Genomic DNA, 19,407 nt, shown 5'->3' with positions numbered 1-19,407 from the left:
GGAAGAGACCCTTTTCTAAATGGTGAAATGAATCAGCGATAGGCCAGCCGCATATTAGCGAGCACATATCCAGTCCCTTAATCGGGCCTGAAACCAAATGTCCATACCTGTTATAGAAGCAATTTATACACATCAGTTCACTTTAGCTGACTGTTCAATAGAGAGCTCAGGATCACCTTGTGACATGTAAATGAGGGTCCTTTCATGTCCTGAGACATGTGGGATTAAATGAGCCTCACGATTTTCCTCCCTGCTTGTTTCTTACATTTCATACAGAAATCTCCCAACTAAACTGCTGATCTAACATTATATACAGCAGTTCTGCCTGAATGTTAGTAATATACTGTTCCTCTGTTTTCCTGTGCAAGCATAAATCTATTCAAGTGGCCAATTTAACCAATAAGTCCAAGATAATAGCCAATCACATGGCAGCAACTCTATGCATGAATGAAGAAGACGGGGTAATGATTTAAGTGACCTTGAACGTGGTTCTTGGTCCGGGTATTTCAGAAACTGCTGATTTACTGGAATTTTTATGTGCAACCATCGAAACCCGAAATGACTGGTTTGAAATGATAGAAAGGCAACAGTAAATCAAATGACTACTCTGTTACAACCAGCATGCAAGTGGACTCATCTCTGAACCCACAGCATGTTGAACTTTAGGCCCAAAAGTCCCCCAATTGGGGAACCCAGAGAGGTTCCGGGGAAAAATATTGTGGAATACTGAACTCAACACGAAAGAATATAGTGATGTTGCACAATTAAACAGCAAATTGGGGCTACAAGACTGTACAAACTTATTTTAAATGTGACACTTTATTCAGAACACACAACATAGCTCGAATGAAAGTAGAGACTCCACGGATTCTGGGGAAACATGTCAAAACACTCTACACCAAAGCACCACAGAGATAAAAGACAAAGAATAAAGACAAATAATTCTCTGTCAAACGTTCATATATACAGCTAAAACAACGTTTTGTGTGGTCAGACGGACTTCCTGTGTTACACTCAAATAATTCCGGGCGTCTCCAACAGAAATTAGGACCCTGGGGAAAGCATTACGATCTATGCTGTCAACGCAACATGCCGGCGTTTTGCTGATTCTGATTGGCTGACAGCACTGTCAATCTCATTTTGACGACAATAGCGTCATCCTATTGGCTAATGTTTCAATAATGAGGCGTCAAATACTCAAATCAGCCAATCCCTTGTGGAGAGGCAGGCCTGCGTACTTCGATCACAGCTCAGTCCTACCACTTTGTGTTCATTTTTGGAATGGAAACTTAGATGTTTGCTTGAACTTTGAAACAAAGCCATAAACTGTTTTATTGAACACTAATATGGATGTAAACATTAAGTACTTTTATATATCAGAAAAAAAAACAAATGGCACAGATGGTGCCAAAAATGTGCCAAATGAGACCTTGCCTGTAACTTTCTCTAACTAAAACCTCTCTAATTTTGTTTTGCTCCACTTGATCAAAGTCAACCTTTGCAGAGATGACGTTCACAAATTGTACTTCGATTTGAGTGAAGTTTAGAGCTGCAGCTGCATCATTCAAAAGAGATACTCATCCTGAAAGTGCTTACATTTTCTTTTTTAGACGAGCCTGATATTTTTCATTTACTCTTCACCAGTAACACATGCACTGATATTTACACATCTCACAAGTGTTCCCTTTACTATGACACCCAAACTATTCAAATAGAGTATGCAGATATATTAAATATTCATTGGTAATGGTTTGGTCCTCAACATCAGCAGAAATAAACAGGTTTCAGTGTCAGTATTAAGACTGAAAGAGTTGATAAAACAGGTACCTCCCAACTACTGATGGGACCATTACTTCAGTGTCAACACAGCATCCACACTGTGACATTTCCCATATTGCCAGAGTCTTCATATATCATAATCATCTCCAGTTGGAGCAGATGGGAACAGTATCATGTGACTGGATGTCATTTAATTCCGTGCTTCGCAGAATAGACGACATTTCAAGTGCTTCAGCGCAAGCTGTCCGAACCCATCTGCTGAAACAGCAGCACAGTGACTGATCGCTCCCTCCAACTCCGCCACACTAAATAGTAAAAGAGTCTGTGTCTGTTTGAGCGTAGGTGTTTAACAGCAGCTCAAAAGTACCCCGAACAAACCTCACCCACCTCGCGTCCGTCGAAATAATCCCAAAAAACAAACACAAACAGTCGTGCACAGAAAGTGTGTGCAATTAAAGGAGGAAGTGGATTAGAGGGAACCTGTGACAGAGAGTGAAAAACCCAACAAATAAGCATTCAAATACTGTGTCCGTTCAGATTACCTGCAGCCCGAGCAACACATCTGTTCCCGATCCAATCAGTTTGATTTCTAATTAAATTTGGAGGTGAGGATCTGCAGGACTACATGCTGATAAATCTCTCAACACCTGGCCAATATCAAGTGACGCGACCGGAGACGGAGCCAAACAAGGTGAAAGGTAACACTTTATCCCTTCAGACGGGCAACACGTTGGATTTTCACACTCAGGGGACACAACAGCTGGTGCTGTGCATTCATTCACTATACCTTTGATTATGATTTTCTTTTATTTAAACACCATCATGTGTCGTTTCCGTTTCATTTGTGATTATACATTTTCGACATCAGAATCAGAGTGCCCTAGCTGCCTTTCGTTTGCACTGACACTCGCCCAAATAATGATTATTATTGTGGTTTTTACACACATTTTGTGACTAAATGTGCTCTCTAATGTCCTTTTCATTTATTTTATCCCTTTAGTAAGATTAGTACTGGTTGTTTTTACAAACTTTACAAAGAAACCTACTCAATTCTAGTATTTACAACGATGATATCATTCATCCACTACTTCTTTTTGAGAATGAATGGGGGGGAAAACTTGGCCGCAGCTGAAATCATAATTGACACTTCTGACTCAGAGACATTTGACGATCTTGAATTCAAACACAGAACACACCTCAGTTCTCTGCCTTGTAGTGAAACTAAGAAGCGTCTGATTTGCTTCTAAGTCGCTATTTGCCTTTCATCCACACTTTCCAACTATTTCCCTCTGGCCTCCCTCTCTCTTTCACATCCATAAAATATTGATTTTCAAATATTTATCCAGCAAACATCCACCGGACCTGACCTGTATTCCCAGTATATCTGAAATATTCACCTTTTTTTGCTAAATAATTGATAGCAGCATCCGCGTCCCGGCACCTTTGCAAACCTTTTAGTCGGGGCCTCGGCGAGGCTGTTTGAGCATGTTTTATTGGAAGGATCAAGCCTCGGAGCATTGAGAGTTTCTCAACAGCGACAGAGCATGGCGAGCATTTTAATTGGGGCCCTGGGTTGCGAGGCTGTGATGGGAGTTGAAGAGTCAGAGATAAAGGTGCAAAGAGGTTAGCGCAGCGGTGACCCACAGGATGCTGATTGAGTTGTTTTTTTTGATGGGTAAGACAGTGCGGTAATAGGATGGGGATGTGGCCAGAGGTGAGAGTGGGTAAGGACAGTGGTGTGCTAATTTGTGACCCTTGTCCTTCCCTCCTCAGTGGATGTCACATTGATCCACTTGCTGCTAGTCATGACAGGGTAATTTCACCCCCCCGAGCTTCCCGGTCACAGTAAAGGTCATGGTCCCAGCAAATCCTGGTCAAGCCGGGGGAACCCACAGGATTCCTGCTTTCTGTTCGGCACCATTGTGTTGTGTGAATTATTGACGCGAGCCACAGGAAGTAGTTCTGAGGTCCAACTCAAGAACAAGAGTCTCTTAAACTTCTGAACACTGCTTCAGTGCAATGGTATTGGCTGGGGTTTTCAAATGAAAATGGAAAAAAATTATTATTCTGTGACAACAATTTCTCCAGAATAACTTTAAATATCTGGCAGTTATTTAGAATTTACTGCATGTTAAAATGAGGAACAATAAAAAGTTTTATGTTTTATTTCAGTGTTTTGCATGTTAAATTTGAATAGTATAAAAATATATTTAAAATAACATTTGTTTGAGTCTTTGTCTCAATGTCCAAAAACAGGCCAAAAAATGGAAACTGTGTGCAGGCATTTTTCCTACTCTCTTCTCTCTGGTGACAAAGTCTTTGTTCCTGCAACAGTGCGAGTGAAATTACCGTATTAATCACTTATTGGCTTTGATGTGTAACTTCTCAGCTTTCAGAAAGCGTTGGGATTTATCTGATAGCACAAATCGGGGCATAACTGCACTAATGCAAAATGTACAAGCTCGTTGTTAAAGGGTTAAATTACTTTAGAATTATTTTCTAATAACGAATAAATAAATTAGAATAAAAATAATGAATTATTATATTATTTTTGATTTCTTCTATCAAATGTGTTAGTACGCATGTATTAAGATGAGCCAATATGATATTTAGTTTCAGTTTGTCTGATACTGGTCAAAATCACTGCAATACAATCAAGAACCCTTAGTATATACAATAAATGCAAGTGTTGTTAGTCACACAACTGTTCAACACGTTGCTTGACAGGCTTCAAACTTGGCAGGTGACTTACTATAAGGGCACCGGAGTGTGCACTTCCACCCCGTCTCATATTGCACAATCTGTCATTATTTGTCATGGTTATCAATACGTCATTTGCACAAAACAGTTCATTAAGCACAGGCTTTGAGGAGAGCCGTACGCGGCGCCATAATAACACTGTTCCAAATGAAGTGTCCAGTAACAATTCTATCAACATTTTCCTGTTAAGTCTTCTAGTATGCATTTTTCTCTGCTGCGACAACACATTTTACTCAGAAAGTGGCCTCTCTTTGTTTAAATTACTGTTATATTTCATAATCAACAGTGTTATAGTTAGAAATGGGCTGATCATGTAGCGGCATAAATCAAGTGGTGAATTATGAACGGTTTAATCAGAATTTATTGTGCCGACTTTATAACGAAGCCAGAAAAAAAAAAGTGAACAACATGAATATGTTAATAGCTTTAATGAAACCAAAATATAAGCACTTTAATTCCCTTGAGTCATTTTGACTTTGAGCTGCTACTTTTAAGGTCAAGAGGTGTGAAAGTGAAGTCTTATCTTTGCACAGACTCCCAAGCAGACTTACCCCACATGCATATTACTGCTTATTTATAGCCCCTCTCAGAGCCACTGGAGTGTGGACAACGGATCTATTCCATTATAGGTGCCTGTGCTGAGCTTCATGCCTCCTCTCCATTATGTGCCCTCATGTGTGCCTGTACACCTTACTTTATGAATGTAAAAGGCAGTTTATGGATGTGCGGGGACTACCGAGGCCGGCGTGGTACATGTTGTCACCCTCAGGCTCCTGAAGGGCAAAACCACACCAGCTCAGTTACATACGGTGGCTGCTAAGAGACGAAGCCCCCCCTGTGGCCAGGATCCACAGATCATCCCAGTCTCTTTATCATATGGGCTGATGTTGAACAGTGTAGATCTGTTATATTTTAAGAATAAATAGAGTAAATTGAACCTTTTAGCTCACAGGGACACATGAGCTGCTGGTCTACTGCTTTACATTACGTTACGTTACATACTGCTGCCTTCTTTGATAAGTTTGTGGTAAATCCGAACAAAGGATTTCAAACACAGAATTCCTAAAATAACACAGACCTTGATTTTGAGGGAGGCAGCAGTGGATTAACAACTCCTGTGTTCTGTGATGTAAAATTGCTGATTTTCTCAATGGACTTTGGTGCAGGGAGGAAAGCTTCCATTATAAGAAAGGATGTCTAATGGTGTAGAATGTAGATTTTGATGTGTGATGGAAAAAGAGGACCGAGCTTGGGTATATTGCGTTTGCTCCTGAATGTCCTGAAAAAGCTAACTACATGGAATGAAATTTTTGGTAAATATGAAACACACAAACATTACAAATTCATTTTCAAATAAGGACATAGAAAAGGGGCGCAGAGGACACTCATACCACCTCATGCAAGTCCAAGCTTGACTAACAGGTGATGGCGCACCTATACACCTGTCAGCTCTCGTCACGTCAAACTCAAACTGTGGGACTGAATGACAACCGAGCGCAGCTGTGTCACAATTTCTGACAGCGGAATTATTTTTGTCCGATTAGTCCTGATCAGTCACCTGAGCGGCACATCATCCGCAACCTCTGCGGTAACGGTGATGCAGATGTCACATTTGGCAAAGTCAAGGGCAGGACGGCATGCCACCGTGCGTCATTTAAAATAATGAGCGGGTGACACCGCTCATTATTGCCGCGCTCTGACAGTCACCACATCTGACACTTCTGTGAGTGCAGTGGGATGAAGTGGGTGTAGGGCCGAGTGTGGGGGGGCCAGAGGTGGTGCTGAGGAACAGCATCCAACAGAAAGGTCAAGGGATGATGAATAAGATCAAAAGAGCGAGGAGAAATAAAGACAAGGTGGTGGAGGATATCATCTTTCCATCCTTCATCCTTCCATCACCACATACACACATACTCTTACTCCCCCCTTTTGACAATTGCCAATTATCAGATATGCTGACCTGGTTCTGTTCACTTAAAGCTGTCAGTCACTGCAAATTTGTGGTTAACTGGTCCATTTATCCCATGCTGTCAGTCCTGTAGGTGATGGAGGAGTTTCTGTCATGACCAGTGGAAGATAATAGCACACTGTACAACTACACAACTACAGAATTGACATGTACACAAAAAAAGAAGACAAAACATGGTGATGGTGGAGACATCTTGCATAATATGGCTGTCACAAAAACTTCACAGCAGAAAACGGATATTTTAAACCGCTCACTCTCCTGCACCAAAGTCCACAGAGACTGGGGAGACACGTTTCTACACTCAAAATTTCTATTTCATTCTTGAAAAATCATGTCAATTTTATTCTTAATGTTTTCACTATATTCTCAGAATTCACCCTTATCCTCAATATTTTGATTTAATTAGTATCAAAAACAGCTTCATATGTTCATAAATGGTCTAAAATGACAGTATCGGACTGATAGCGGTCTCGGATCGGACACAATCATATGATTTCCATCTGTAAACACAGTTGAACTACAGTTACATTGACTGACTTTGAAACCACCACGGTTTTCCAGCGTTGGCTGGAAACTCAGAGTTACTTTACAATGATTCAGAGGCTAATGTTAACAAATGAGCTGCCAACAATCACTAAGACGTTGGACCTGACACACAGCAGGAAAACACATAAGTCATTATCAATAACTGCAGCGATCAATCATCGATCCAGACGGCGCATACACTCGCCCCATCATAAGATCATCAGTGCAGGCTTTTACACTGTCTGGGGCTGGGTGGGTGGGGGGGGCTTGTTAATGACGCAGGGGTAAATTAGTCCCACTGGGACGCCGGTGGAGTGGGCTGTGTATTTGCCCAGAGAGATTACTAGGCCTGAAGTCAGAGTCATTATGCAGCTATTCCGCGGCACTGACAGGTGGAGCTGAGTGAAACACAGTCGCCACAATTACTCCACCTGTCATCCTGCCTCAAAGCCCTGTGTGTCTAATAGCCTTTGCCATGTATGCAGAATATTAATATTAAATATGTGGAGGTGTAATTATAGTTTGTTGAGTCCAGAGCGCAGGAATAATTGTGATCGGGGTGGTGTCGTCATGTACTGTATACGTTGCCCGTGTCATTTAGTTAAATCGTGATTATCACAGCGTGGCGCCACAGTCAGTGACTCAAGCACAATTAACAGTGTGTGGCATCTGTTGTTTGATCAATTACTTTTGGTTCACCATATGCCAAAAAATATTAAAGAGAGTTCAGTAAGACAGGAAGCAGTTATTTTCCCCCGAAAGCTGAGAACTGTGTTAAAGGGGAGTGATTGTTTTGAATTATTTTTTTAAAGTGACGGTTCTGCAAGGAAACACAACTTTACACCTGCTAAAGTCTGTGATATTGTCAGCATGCGTGCGCCAATTTTTCCTCACTGTTAAAAAACGGAAGCATAATGTGATTGCTCACTCTTCCACACCAAGGTCTACAGAGAAAACCACAGAGCCACTAGTGTACTGCTGCCTCGCCTGTGTCACTTAGGGAAATCAGTGTGCTGTGATGTAAAAATACACATTTTCTCTATGGACGTTGGTACAGAACATAAATAAATTAAATGTGACACAAAACTTAAAGGTCTTAAAGGTGACATCGAATGCTTGTATCACACATATATGTTAGTTATGGAGGTCTACTTACATATATTAACATGTTTTCATGATTAAAAACCTCCTAATCGCTGAAAACGAGCCGATCAAAATATCTCCTCACTGATGCTCTTGTCAGTCGCGCTGTTTCAGACCAAACAGTTGCTGTGATTGGCCAGCCAACGAGAGCTTTACAACTGTCCTGTGATTGGCCAGGTACCTGGAAGTGACGTAATAGATAGGCCAGCTCTCAGATACACAGCTCCCCCTCTGGCACGGTGGATGCTCTGCATCTCAGCAGCTACAACGAGAGTAGTTCTTCTTCTTCTGCGGTTGAATGTACGCAACCGGATGTGCCCGGACTAGTGCCCGCAGCGGGAGGCGCTACGGTGGTGAGAGGAGTGGTGAGGATTTCTGATGACGACATCAAATTAAGGAAGTGTCGATCCGCTTCGCAGAGCCCAGGAAAACAATACAACACTATTTTCTCAGCAGTGGCTGAACTGTTTGTTCTGAAACTTCAGGGTTTCATAAACGAGGTAATGACGCAGATACACACACAAACGCAGCGTTAATTGGAGCTTCCGGTCTATGTCACCTTTAAAGGTGTCTTAAGCCCCTTTTCCAATAGCTATACTCGACTTGCCTCGGCACGGTACTTTTTAAGCGAGCTGAGGCGATACTATGCATGGCGTCATCAGAGTGCCATCACAGGAAGAGTCATGAGCAAGAAGTCCGTTAGAAAGACTCAACAATCCTGAAAACGTGGGTTCATCTCCAACATTTAGCAAGGCAATGTCTAAAATCTCAATATTTAACAGTGTATTTAGCGTCAGCACTGCTGAAAGCAGTCCATGCTCAGTTCATGCAGAAAGTACTGAACTAATCTTTTTAATGAACTCCGTCTCATGATTTACACTGAAAACAACTGTGCTGTGGCCATGTTTTCAGCAAGAGCAAGTGTCTCAACCTGGCTCTCCGCACCAGAGTCACTACTTCATATACAACCATATGCATGTTTTATAACCTGCAGTATAGGGCATTTCTGCAGGAGGCCTGTGTCAACATGCACCTGCAGCAGCAGCAGCAGGCGGCCAACATCATCGTCTCTCCAGCGAACAATATTTAAAGAGCAAGTGTTTGCATGTGTCGGAGGCTGCAAGCGTCTCAGTTGACATGCACAAGTATGTGCGGTGGTTTGTATGCAAATTGTTGTTTTGTTTGTTGCCCTGACAACACCGCAGGCGTCGAGTAGAAAAGTGGCAGATAATCAGATCTGTCATGTTGTTGTCAAGCAGCCACAAACGGGAACACTGCACATTTGAGTGGTACATACAATCGCGTGTGAGAGAGGATTAAAACACAGTAAAAAAAAAAAAAAAAAATCACAAAATCCAAACCAATGCCACTTATAATGAACAACTCTCCACTCACTGATGAGATACTGTGGTGAACTTATTAGGATACAACACACATTTCTTATGTGCAGCAAGGATCAGCCTCTGAAAGGAGGCTTTATAAAAAGACTCTAATCATGTGATACAAGCTCATGTTTATTAGGATTTACAGTTACTGAATAACATGAGCCTTCCAGTTGCAGGCCAATTTACAATACAAAAATACAGACTGGTGAAGTGAAGTGCAGTGTTTGAAGTGTGGTTGTATGAGAATAAAGCGAAGACATTTCTAAAATGTAAAGTCAAAAAGTCAAGAAATCATTTGGCATTCAGTTTCAAAATACATTTGAAATGCCATGGGAAAAAAAGGTTGACGCGTCTGTATTAAAGTTGATGTTGAAAGGAACAGTCCTGCTTAGCTTTTCATTCACTCCTGATTTCAAATTTAAATGACAACTACCCAAGCCATTAGCACTGGGCATACACATGACTCCGTTTGGTCAAAAACAGTCATAGCCGGGTGTTTTGGGGTCCATGTAGTTAGTGCACATTAAGTTAAACAGACACAGGACCAGTGGTAATGGAATAGGACCTTGCTGACTAAATAATACATGGGCAGGGAGGTAAAACAAAATGTATGCATGTCTTGTTTTCTCTTAGTTTAATGCCCTTGCGTTTTTTTTTTTTTTTTATAATGGTAAATGGTCTGTATTTATATAGCACTTTTCTTTTTGCCATTCACTCTCACTTTTATACTCTCATCTCATCCTCTATCACTCATCTTTCATACCCATTCACACGCTGCCAGCACAGCCCTCAGGAGCAACGTGGGCTTAAGTGTCTTGCCCAAGGACACATCGACATGTAGACTAGCGGAGCCGGGTTTTGTTTTATCTTACGTTGCTTTTAAATTGTGGAGGATAAAGAGGTAGAATATGGACGGACGGATAAGTTGGTTAGTAAAAATTAAGAAAATATAATAACAAACACAAGCGTCCCCCGCGCAAGTCTGGGAGTGCAGCAGTTCCCTGACCACACTCTCTCACTTCAGTTTTACCAAATTGGCGTGTTTTTTTATGTCGGTACTACAAACGCGCTCAGACGAGTTTGCTCATTTGCGTAGGGAGCAAATCGCCAAAATGGACAGCACAATTCAAAATGGGTTGAGGCCATGGTTAAAGTCGACTTCTTTGTTTGTCTTGGTCTATAACATCTTCCCATGAAGTCTTGGGAAATTCTGTTTCACTTTCAAAATGAATTTTGCCTCCTTTTTCACCTTAGGCGGCGCTATAGAGCCCTTGAGCAACGCACAAGTTTGTATGCACGTTAACCTCCTCAAAAATGACCGGAAAGCCACAGATATAATAATAATCAGAAGGATAACAATAGGGTCCTCGTAGAAATTTGTGCCAGGAGCCGGTTCTACCCCTGCCATTTGTGGCTTGACCTAATGAATAATTAAAGTACAAGTAGGTACCTCCACTCAATTTGTTTCTGGCAAATAAGGGCTAGGTTTAGGGTGCTTGTGAATGGGTATGAAAGATCAGTGAATGGGTGTGAATGGGTGAATGGCAAAACTGGGGTGTGAAGCAGCATTGAGTGGTCATCAAGACTTGAAAAGCGCTATATAAAAACAGACCATTTACCATTAAGTCATATATTTACCATATTTTCATGGTCACAAACACATTGACGCTGATCTCATGTTTATTTTTTTGGTTCTTAAAATTTCTTCCCACAAAAGGCCAAGAAGAGGCCTTCTGAAACACTGCTCCCAGCTATGGAAACAGTGCCAAATGCGCCATAATTTGAGGATTACACAAACAGCAGATTCAGTGAAATAGAGCAGGCCAGGGGATGTGAGCTGCCGGACTTGGATTAGCAGCCTGTGATCGCTGCAGACGGTGATAATGTCTCACTGGGCCGTTGACACCGACATCTAGCACCCTGATATCTGACCTTTCAAGCCCTCTGCATCACCATCTCTTTAATTGTTGGAGTGAACTTTGAGCACATCCATTATTCCACCGCCCTCACCCACATGGAGCAACGCAGCCTCTCCAACACCTCCGTCACTTTTAACCATGCTTATTATCCTTCAGAACTAACACAAAATACAAAAACGCCGACTTATTGAGAGTCACCTTTAGTACAATCTTTGAAGAATATGTTTGCCGCCTTATCTAACTGTAAGACAGCCCCTTCTGATTGGAAACTGAAGCTTGCAAACCACTCACACACTAAAGTCCATAGAGATAATCTGCATTTTAAGCCGTCAGGGAAACAGCAGATGCTGGTCTGCTGCTGCCTTGGTTTGGTTTGTGTCATTTAAATAAATCTGAAGCAAAGTTTTCAAACACCAACAACAGCTAATAGCTTATTTACACTTACTGATAGTGGTAGCGACGGATCAACAACCCATGTGTGCTGTGGTCTAAAATAGCTGACTTTCTGCATGGACTTTGGTGCAGTGTTCACACACTTCAGTTTTTTAGTCAGAAAAGGCTGTCAAATGGCAAAAATAGTGTACATATAAAGCAATATAAGAACACACGTGCCTCTTTATCTTACTATGAGATAGCCTACATGCCCTGATCATTTCAATATCCTTTTCTTTTTGAGTTATCCTGCGCACAAAGAAACAGACAAACACATGTGGCCAAAAACATGACCTCCTCGGTGGAGTTAATAAAATTAGCTGCAGCTAATAACAATTACAGCGTCTGCATCAGATAAACAGACCAAACATGCCCAAATAAATGTCCATTTCAATGAATGGAAGGAAACAAAAGCCTTGTCCGTATTATCAGACGAGTTATATCCTGCTTCAGGGCAATATTGAAACTTTTTGTTTGGATTTCTCATGTAAAGTCTCGTTAGAGGCTGATAAACAGAGGACGCATGTTTGTCCACGCGGTGATCGGACTGTGAGCCGCAGAGAAACATCGTTTTTGTATTTACGGCTTGGTTGGCTAAATGTTGTCTCATGAAATCAATAAACAATCAGCAGTATCTAACGTTAGCTGCGAGCTCCGTTTGACGAAATGCTCTGCATTAACTCAATACCATATTTATGAATGATATATTTTCAAAACTTAATTATTTACAATTCATAATTTACTTGCTTTGAACAAATCAATGAAATTAAGGTTTGTATGAACCCATGAACCCATTAGTCTTGTGGTTGAAGTATAGGCTGAGGGTAAATCATGCACTCATATTCATGTGGTCCATTGCTCATTTATTATTGTCAATATTTTTTTCTGGTGCAACTGCTAAAATCTCACCCCCCCACACACACACCCCCCCGTGTTCCCTGCCAGCAGCCTCGTTTTCTGTAATATTTTATTGATTTTTAACTTAACCCTTAGATGCGCCTTTAAAAAAAGCTACATTAACACACAGAGAGCAGCAAAATGTGTTCATAAAAAATGTATACACTTTTTTTTTTAAATGTTTTAAATCAGTCCTTTCTATACATATCAAATGTTTAACCCTTAAATTGCCAAGTTTTTGTCATGATGCACCTTGATGATTTAAAAAAAACAACTTCACTTTCATTATCTTCATTATACTTCATGCAAACTGGAAATATCTTTGGTTTGATTATTGCAGCCTGGTATGTGAGAGATTAGCAGAAACATTTGTTTATATGGGTTATTATCGGTTTGCAATGTCATCATTTATAAAATACTCAGACCTAGAGCACCAAAATGTGTTCATAAAAAAATTAATTTTAAAGTTTTGAACCCTTAAATTGCCAATTTTTGCCATCATGCATCAAAAATAGCAACACACACACAATATTATAATTATTACAATATTATATACAGTATATAAGCTCAAATCACAGTAGGAAATTGGAAAATGACCCAAAACCAATGAAAAACCAGAACAAATCACAATACCAAAAACATTGTAGTTTCTCGACTACTCAAGCGAACACTAAACTGCAGGAGTGAAAAAAGCAGGCACTAATGTGCATTAATGGAATATGGATGTGTGTAACTCCACAATGACAAAGTAATCATATTCACTTTTCAGGAGGAGGACAGAGTCATTTTTCACCTGCTTGTTTGCGTGAGCCGCTATGAAGTGGACGACATCACCATGCAGGTGCTGATGCCGCGGGAAGCCTCCAAGCTTCTAATCAGCGCTGCAACAAGAGCAGAGGAGCGCCGCGCTCATCTGTCAGGCGGGACGAGGACGCTCTGCAGTGACAACGGCGAGAGATTGCATTGATTCCCACCTCGCCACCTCCACAGCACAGTTAATGTATACAGAGCAGTATGTATTATGCATCAGGCATAAAAAAAGCAGCAGGGAGGGCATGTATGACCTCTTAAGTCTGTATACCAGTACTCCAGAAAATTATTTGTATAATATTTTACCATAGACAGTCTGAAATACCTCAATATATGAAAAAGATTTTGAATTTCTAAAGCGTGGTGGGAAGAGCATGTGCCTAGAACAAGCATAAAACAGGCATTGTTGTTCTCAGTGAAAATATTGCTGCTTACAGGGACACAAAATAGATTTCAGCCACAAAAGTCTCACCCAATAAAGTATTCACCTATTTAAACCTTTAGGAGACAACAAATTTGCACAAGCACATTTTGCATACCCATAATTACGCGATGGTTTGCGAAAAGGTTTCCGAAGCCAACATGTGGTTGTTGCGGTAATTTCACTCACACTGTTGCAGGAAGCCGGAGAATGAACGTCTTTGTCGCCAGAGAGGAGAGCGCTGGAAAAACACCTGGACATAGTTTTCATTTCAATCAATGTGTTTTTTTTGGTGTGGGAGAGTGAAAGCAAAGTCAGTGCTTACAAAACACGTACTATTCCTTTAAAGTAAACAGTACATGGGGTATTGAACTCTTAATTCCCGATCCCATGTCTCTGTCAATGTGAAATGTATTGGATTCGCTGTACAAATAAAGTTTGGCTGTTTGATTCCCCCCCCGACTTTTCAGATGTTTACTGGAAACTCTTAATCGTGGTGCAAATGCGGAGCAGTTAACCCAGACAGGATGCAGCTCAGACGGGGTCAGAAGCAGAAGTCATTACCAGTTCTACTCGTACTAATTGCTACACTGCAGCACAACATGTGTCCTAATCAACGCCAGAGCAACACCACCAACACAAGCACGGCGAATATAGCAATAATCAAACGCCTCTTTGCTTCCGTCTGACGTTTTTAGTTCGGTTTTATTTTCCTGAGGTTTCCATTTTGTCACACTTCACTGCCTCTAATGTTTTTTTTTGTTATTGTATCATGTTCTAAACAATACAAATATCACAATATATACTGTAGTATATGTTACTGTGTTCTCTGCATCTGTCCTCACTCACAGTGAGTGTGTCTTTTCCTATTTGAATTGCCGTGGGAATAATACACAACTCCTTATATGGACATCCTGGGGGTGTGTGTTTATAGGTCACATATTAAGGCAAAGTTTCACATTTTTCTTAGTGATATAAAGTAGCAATAATTGTGCAGAAGTCACAAAATTAGACAGTTTTTCTTTTCTTTTTGTTCATAAACACAAGCCAAGTGAACTTTGAACTCAAGTCTTACGTATGTCAAAATTTATATATATATATATATATATATAAAGCTATATATATATATATATATATATATATATATATATACAGTATATAATTTATATATAGTTATACAAACCTAACCATTTTTAAAATAAGAGCAGGATTGAACAGGAGCAGGTCTGTACCTGAACAGTAAACGGAACAATAGCATGACACTATTGTGTCTAGTATTTACTGCATCTTTTTTTTTTTTTTTAAATCCAGACACTAAATATAATAGCTTCATGTTTCATACAGAAACACACACACACACAAACACACTGAAACAGGTTGATGTGCTACCGAAGATGCCGTTTGTATTGATTTTGTTGAAGTCCCCTCCGTGTTTCTCTGCCGCCTAATGTCGCCCCTGTGGGCATTGGAGAGCGCAGCACCGCGCGGGAATCGCCCTGTAAATCGGAGCATCAAGGTCATCGGAAGCGGTGAGAAATGTGTACTAATAAAGCTCCTGCAGCTGGAGCAGTGGATCTCGCCTTGTAAAGCCGTGCAGCCGAGAGGATCTGCTGTTTGATTGCTCTCTTCTGTAAATAATGACGGCATGAATTAAGCCTTTCGTATGTAGGGGAAAAATTAAATATCACGTCTCGACAATTACGTGACTGAAATCAATATGCTATTAAAAGAACCAGTGGGAGATGAAACTGCTAATCCATGACTTAAAAAAGTAACTGTATCACACAAATATGCAAGACTTGCAGGCCTGTTCTCTAACCAACACTGAACACACATTGTTCCTTCTTACACACACACACACACACACACACACACCACACACACACAGATTAGACAAATCAAGACTACAGTTAGTTCAAAGCGCCACTGCTCGGCTTTTAACTGGTACGGAAAAACGAGAGCACATTACGCCAGTTTTAGCAGGACTTCACAGGCTCCCAGTTTGTTTATATGAATTGATTTTGAATTTTGTTATTTGTTTTTAAACATCTTCATGGTCTCGCCCCACAGTATCTGTCCGACCTGCTTCAGTCGTACCCTCCCTCACGCTCTTATTCAGGTCGGCAGATCAGTCACTGTTAGTCGTCGGTGGACTGAGTTGCCTTCGCACATCAGGCAGGACGACTCACTTCCTGTTTTTAAGTCCTCTCTTAAAACACTTTAAAACTCAGTTTGAAATGTTGGCTTTTTTAAATAAAGTTGTATTGGAAAAGATTCGAATACCACACTGTGTGCTTGACGTGCACCCGCTAGCCGACCTCATGTACCAGTCGGCATCAAAAAAAAAAGTTTACATATTCCAGAAAAAACAGAAATTACCTCCTTCACGTGTGATATTACTTAAACCATCAGATTAATTTGCTAACAAAAGCTCATCATGTCCATGATACATAAATGTCCTGAGCACAAACAACCACAAAACAACAACACATGTTTAAGTCCAGGCAAGGGTTCGAGTTAAGCAGCAATTTCAAAGTGGAACCTAATAGCTTCAGTTTTAAGTTTTAGACCAAATCCACGTAGTCTTTATACAACCACTGAAATTACAGTTCCACAGTGGAAAGTGATAAGATACATCATAATCCATATTTGAGAAGTCTCACTTACCACCTGACCAGCACCGTCCAGGTTATTCTGGTCTTCCGCATCGGTGCGTGCCTAAACTCGACCGTGCAGGGACAGAGGGCGACAGAGGTCCTACTTCGTACAATTTCATCCGTTTATTGACATCTGTATATGCTGAAAACCTAGAAAGAAACACAATTAAGTGAGTGCGTCAAATAAATTACTGCATTCAGGATATAATTTAATTATACAGTGTATTGTCTATTGGCAAAATATATCCATCAATGGGGTTAAATATGTATTAGTCGCTCTAATTTTAGCCATCAATTTCATGTTATGTCAACTATATAGGAAGATTATATATATTAATAAAAATCCCCCATTATGATAAACTATTGTTAAGCAGACTAATTAAATGATGTAAACAAGTAATGAAATTACACTCAACCTTTTAATAATTAGTACATTTAATGCATTAAATGAATTTACCTCCCTCACGAAAGTCAGAATTCTTTTTCCTTCATCTCAGGATTCTGAGATTAAGGACACTATACTTTAATAATTAATTTAATACTTTAAATTTTAACACATTTATATATATATATATATATATATATATATATACATACATACCAATGGCATCCAAGCATTGACACAAATACACATCTCTCTAGCTTGACTCTCTGGTAGACAAAAGGGCCTCACCTGCCCAAGAGCTCCTCTAAATCAAAGCTCCCTCAGGTGATCTGAATCTCCTGATTAGCCTGTCTCTCTCTCTCTACCTGCACGCGAGAAACTTGAGTTGCCACACCCACCCCGTGATACTGCCCTTCTGTGCTACATAAACTAGTCTAAATTTACCCCAAAAATAAAGAAAATAAACAGTCTGTCAACTCATGACTTAACAAGCACACAGTCTTGCTTCTCAGCCTGAAGAGACTAATTTAACAGCTCCAGAGTCATAGTGATGGTTAAAGTCTTGTTTAGTTCAGTTTAAAGCCCGCAGAATAGGCCCCTCCATTTTTACAAATAGCTGTAGAGCTTCTATTTATGTTTTTGGAAATGTATGTACTGGATAGAATTAACCTAATTAGCCTCATAGTTATTAAATCAACAGTTAATATACAATTAATATAGCTGGGCTTGGCTAACTGGAGCAATGTTTTCACTCAACAACGTTATGCTATTGATGGGCTAACAGTTAATTTAGCAGGGCTGCAAGCTAACGTTGATATTTTGGCTAATGTTAGCTCAAGGGCTGCTACATGTACATGAACATGACTCGCCAAAAATAATAATAATAATAATATTAAAATAATAATAAAATAAAAATCTAGTTTTAAACAAATTCAACTTAACTCACTAAGTACTTACGCTGTGGTTGTCCATCGTTCGTTGACACGAAGCGAAACAGCTGCAGCTACACCCTTCAGACTGAGCTAATCAAACCCACAGCATTGAGAGAAACCGTACTGTTTGTATATTTCACATTTCTTCACTCGGTCGCTTATTTTAGACACAGAACATGTCAGCATTTATCATACGTGGAATTAGCCCAACCACCTGCGCGTTTAATTTCGGCTCCTTAAATGAGATGCAAACAGGACACTGGTGCACATTTGGCTGCAGGAATACTATGCAGCTGAGGAGACAGAATTTTTATGTTAAGGAATTTCAATTCTGCAGTTGTTCATGTTGGTGATTTAATCAGACATGTATTAAGACCAACTGCTGATACACATGCAGAAAAATGTCATTTGACAGCCTGAAATGTGTTGACAATATGAATTATGAATCGATGTTTGTTTGCTGGTGTTAACATTTTTCGCTAGGATCATTGCACACGTGTACATTCTGCTATACTCACGGTAAATAATTGATGAATTGGTGTTATAATAAAAGAAAAAAGAGTGAGAATACCAATTTGTCCTTAATTGCTGTCTTTAAACGTGTGATTTATGTTCTAAGCTGGTCAAACAGTGGCTCAGGCCTCCTCGGAGAATCCTGTGTGTTTGTGCATCTGCGTGTGTGCTGCACAGAGGCAAGGGAAGACTAACTAGAGTCATCATGCAGTATTAAAACAACCTGCAGGGGGGAGTACGCCATGATTTCATTTGTTAGTCTCACACAGACCTTTTACATTTTGTGAGTAACCCAATTTTGGTTGTGTCAGCCGGGCCGCTTGTGCAAACACTGCTCCCTGCACTGCTGCCAGCCATACAGCCACCATAAATCATCTGTACTGCTTCATCTGGCAACCGAGCAGCAGGGCAAAATAGCATCCAGCGCTGACCTCCGTGTCCTAGATGTCATGGTTTCCATCAGAGGACTTCCTCCCCTGTCATTATCCTACACACACATTATATACTTTATGTTCCGTGGAGTGTTTCCAGCACAGGCTCTCATCGGGCTCTCCAGAAGCCTGATAATGAACCATTCATTGGGAACAATGAAACGTCGAAAACGCGCAGGGCAGTGAGTGCTGAGGACCAGGATTGAGAAACCCTGCTGTAGATGACTGCAATAAAAAACGTTTTTGTCCCTGCACGACAATTATGCATTATAATTTACATTCATTTAAATCATAGTTAACAATTTGGTCCAGTTGGAAATCATTAGAAAATGAATATTTAGTTTGTAAAGTTTATATTGTTGATTTAGAACGGCTTAAAATGCAGAAACCCACCCTTTAAAACCGAGCTTGAGACGACACATTTGCACAAGCGCACTTTGCATTACCGT

General features: G+C 40.4%; 1 long non-coding RNA gene across 1 annotated transcript in view; it reads right to left on the bottom strand.

Annotated features, from left to right (window-relative positions):
- LOC131455183 (uncharacterized) overlaps positions 1-16,852 on the bottom strand; it is an 83,151-nt gene extending 66,299 nt beyond the window's left edge. Inside the window, exon 1 of the long non-coding RNA XR_009239778.1 lies at positions 16,708-16,852. This is a non-coding gene — a long non-coding RNA (uncharacterized LOC131455183). The remainder of the gene's footprint in view (positions 1-16,707) is intronic.
- Between the last annotated feature and the right edge of the window lie 2,555 nt (positions 16,853-19,407).

Source organism: Solea solea, chromosome 2 (genome assembly GCF_958295425.1).
Source record: "Solea solea chromosome 2, fSolSol10.1, whole genome shotgun sequence".
Taxonomy (NCBI): domain Eukaryota; kingdom Metazoa; phylum Chordata; class Actinopteri; order Pleuronectiformes; family Soleidae; genus Solea; species Solea solea.
The sequence above is the reverse complement of the archived record's forward strand: the minus strand, read 5'-3'. Positions and strand labels throughout refer to the sequence as shown.